Source organism: Chelonoidis abingdonii, chromosome 6 (assembly GCF_003597395.2).
Source record: "Chelonoidis abingdonii isolate Lonesome George chromosome 6, CheloAbing_2.0, whole genome shotgun sequence".
Lineage (NCBI taxonomy): Eukaryota > Metazoa > Chordata > Testudines > Testudinidae > Chelonoidis > Chelonoidis abingdonii.
The window spans coordinates 12961013-12965319 of record NC_133774.1 but is presented as its reverse complement, the minus strand read 5'-3'; positions in this window follow the sequence as shown (position 1 = coordinate 12965319).

Sequence of the window (4307 nt, the reverse complement as noted above, 5' to 3'; positions counted from 1 at the left end):
GATGGTGTCACTAGAGTAGATATGGGGACAGAGTAGGCAACGAGGTTTATCACAGGGATTGGTTCCTGGGTTAGTGTTTTTGTTCTGTGGTGTGTAGTTACTGGTGAACATTTGCTTCAGGTTGGGGAGCTGTCCGTAAGCGAGAACTGGCCTGCATCCCAAGGTCTGTGAGAGTGAGGGATCATTTTCCAGGATAGGTTATAGATCGTTAATGATGTGCTGGAGAGGTTTTAGCTATGGGTTGTATGTGACGGCCAGTGGTGTTAACAAACCTCGTTCCCTACTCTGTTCTGACTAAATTATTCTGGCAGCCTTTGTTTCTGGGGCTTATTCCTGCCTCCCTAAGCATGGGTATGGGAAGTAGAGATGCAGGGGGTGCTGCAGCACCCCTAGGTTTTATGCAGGCCCTATGCTCCGCTCCCCAGCCACTGACTCAGCACATAAAACATGGGGGTGTTTCCTGTACCCATGCCCTGCTCCTAGTCATCCACCTGCACTCTGCTCCCCAACCCCTCATCTTACGTGGGGCTCAGGTCCTGGCTACCAGCTCCACCTACGCTCCCAGGTCTTTGCTCCCACGGTCCGCCCCACTCCCAGCCCTGTGCCCGGGTCTCTGCTCCTGGGGTCCGGGCTGCTGGCCCAGGTTCCCGGCTGTTGGCCCTGTCCCTGGGGCCACACGCCTGGCTCCACAGCTGGGCCTCTGCTCTTGGCCCCACACGTGGGGTCCTGGCTGCCGGCGCCTGCCTGGGGCTCTGCTCCTGGCCCCATGCCCATCCCCAGCTGTGGCGTTGGCCCCCTTTCCCCTGTCCGGGTCCCTCCCTCCCCAAGGCACAGCCCTGCTCCCAGCCTGTGGATGGGGGAGGAACAGAGGTAAGGGGGGTGACTTTTAGCACCCCCACTACTAAAAATGTTCCAGTGCCACTCTGACCGCAAGGACTGTGGAAGGGTCCCAATGGGGTTCAGGCCAAGTCAGAGGCAAGTGGAGTTCTCAGGCATGGGATCTGGGAATCACTTAACCCAGCCTGGGTTGTTTCTAGGCTTATGGTACTTCCCCAGGGATAGATTCCTGCCTCAGCAGGCAGAGCAGGCTATCTCCTCTCACCTCCCACAGTATGCAAGGGGCTGGAGTGCTACCAAAACACTAATCTCTGTATTCTCAGAGCCAGCTGTGTTCCTTGCTGACTCTGTGCCACTCACGCTCAATGACACCCACGCCTCTTGAAATTCAGGGTGTGACATTCCCCTCTGGTGTTATCTGGACTGTGATGTGTTAGGTGACTCCAATCCTTGACTCTGGAAGCCAGCCTTACCGTGCTCTGCTGTAAAACTCCTTCCCACTCCCCACAGCCTCTGGCATGTAAGTTGCTCCTTGGATCGTGCAACCAAATGACCTTAGCCAATATCTCGGGCCCCAAACATGATCCTAGGAAACTCCGTCTGGCAGTGTCCAGTTATGCCTGCTGGATGCTGCAAGCTTATGAGTTCATCAATTTAACTAAGAAATTGATATGTACCAGGCTTGTTATCCCAAGGGAAGTCTGTGATGCGCTTCAAACCAAACAAACTGCTTCAGGTAGAATAAACAAATAGATTTATTAACTATAAGGACAGATTTTAAGTGACTATAAGTCAAAACATAACAAGTCAGATTTGGTCAAATGAAATAAAAGCAAAACGCATTCTAAGCTGATCTTAACACTTTCAGTGCCCTTACAAACTTAGATGCTTCTGAATTCAGGCTGGCTGGTTGCCCTTCAGTCAGGTTCTCCCCTTTGATCAGCGCTTTTGTTGCTTCGTGGTGGTGCCTGTAGATGTAGGTGGAAGAGAGACGAAGAGCATGGCAAATGTCTCTCCCTTTTATCATGTCCTTTCTTCCCTCTTGGCTTTGCCCCCCCGCTTCAAAGTCAGGTGAGCATTACCTCATCCTAGTCCCAAACTGACCAAAGGAAGGGGGGTGATTCATTCGAGAGTCTAACAGATTCTTTTGTTGTCGGCTAGGCCAACGTCCTTTGTTCCTGTGAGGCTGGGCTGGGTTTGTGCCATCCAAGCCCTGATGAGGTGTGAACTGCCCCTCTGTTCTGGGAGAGTTTTTGCCTGGGGTTGCTTTAAGCCATGAGGATGCATTTTCAGCCTCATAACTATATACATGAAATTATAACCTATAACTTTACTATAGCATCACTATAAAAACCATGCTCAGTGCATCATGAGCCTTCTGAAGACACACAACATGCCAAACTTTACATTGGATACCACACAATCATTTTACAAGGATGAACATGGGGGTGCTGGGTGTCCCCCCGAGGTACAGAGCATCGCTGCCAACAGAGTTTCCTGGCACGGGATGTGGAATTTAAGAACTACTTAACCAGCCTGGGTGGTTCCTGCACTTACAGTACTTCCCCAGGGGTAGATTCCTGCCTCAGCAGGCAGAGCAGGCTATTTCCTCTTATGTCCCACAGTATGCAAATGGCTGGAGTGCTACTAAAACACTAATCTCTGTATTCTCAGACTCAGCTGTGTTCCTTGCTGGCTCTGTGTCCACTCTCACTCAATGACTATTAGTGCCTTCACCTCCCTCTTGAGACTGGGGGCATTGTGTCCCCCTTCTTCTGAAGGAGGTTGGATGTTTGTTGAAGAACCACCAACTGACAGCAGGAGTGGTGATGTGGTGGGTGATAGAAGCAGATACTGGTTGGGGGTGTCACAAATTTCATTGATGTGGGGTTATTGTCCAGGATGGGAGGCAGAGGTCATTTACGTGGGGCTGAGAGCAGAGTGAGGTCTCAGAGGTAGCTGATCTGAAGTGTACGGAGGGAGAATTAAACTGATGTAGGACAAGAGCCGGGGGGGGAACATGTGAGACTGAATTAGGGGACACATAATTAATTAATTGGCATCCGTGTTTTTTGAGAGGAGATGGGAATCCTTTTGTCATCAAGCAGAACTTGATGCAAACATTCTAATTTTATTCAAATGTAACTTTTTAATGCAGCTGGGGGTTTTTGTGATGTGATATTGACAGCTATGGGGGCTATGTAAGAAGGAATAGAACAGAAAACTCTCAGAGTGAACAGCTTCCTCATACTGGAGACATTTCTCACAATTCCAGAATTGCTCATATTTCAGTGTGAAAAAATGAGAATGCAAAAGGCAGCTTGAAAACTCACACAATTTGTGAACTTCAAATATAGCTTATTTAGTATAAATGACACAGAGAAACGTAACAACGTAGCTTCAGTAATAAGGTAAGTTACTTCTGTAAGCAAGGATGAAGCTGTTTGTTATTCTGGGAAACAGTGAGAAAATAGGTATGTGTAGATACAACAGTGAATGGCAGGGATTCCTGGACAACATTTCTGTGGTAACTTGTCTGAAATTAAAGTCTGTCTAATATATACAGTGTGGAGTAGACTATTTGTCACAGTGAGGCAAATGCCAGTTCTGTATTTGATATATATTGTCTAAGGCACAATTCACTAAAAGCGACATATAGGATCTTATGAATGACTTAAGACGACACACTTCATTTCTATTTTTTTCTGATTGACTTGCTTCAGTATTGCTATAATAACCCTGATTCTCAGCTGGTATAAACTGAAATAACTCCATCAAAGTCAATGTAACAAGGCTGATTTACACCAGCTGAGGATCAGGCCTTTAAAATGTATGCTCCATATAACTCTCTAGATTTTGCAATATCAGTAAAATCTGGTCTTTGCCTTTCGTCTGTGGTTTTTACCTTCTCTGGTGCAGATTCCCTTGACAAGGTAGATTTCAGTTCAAACAGTGATAGCTAACATTTTCCGGAGGAATATAGATATACAGAGAAATATAAACATACACATCCTCAGGACAAAATATGACCCAATCCAATACCCTTTGAAGGGACCTGTTGGCTTCAAAGAGAATTGAAGTGGACTCATGCCCTGATATTAAGGACCTCATCCCAGTCTCCGGGTCTTCAGGCACAAAACTGTGCCATCAGCTAACTGTGTTCACAGCTGCAGGTGCGAACACTAGCACTTGGGCATCTAATCATCGATTTGTGTGGCACTGTTGTAATTTAGATGCAATTAATTGCAGATGTAAATTTGCATGAGCACAAATAGAATCTGAGTTGTAAAATCAAACCCTAAATATTGCATCAGTCATTGGCTACAGTCTCCTAAAAATCTGGAAAGCCACTGAGTTTTCTGTTGCTTGTCTTCACATATAACTTACTTCTAGTCTATTTGCTATCTTTACAATCACTTAAACAATGCGCGCCTTTGGAAAAAATGCTGCAACTAAACAGAGAAGGAAAA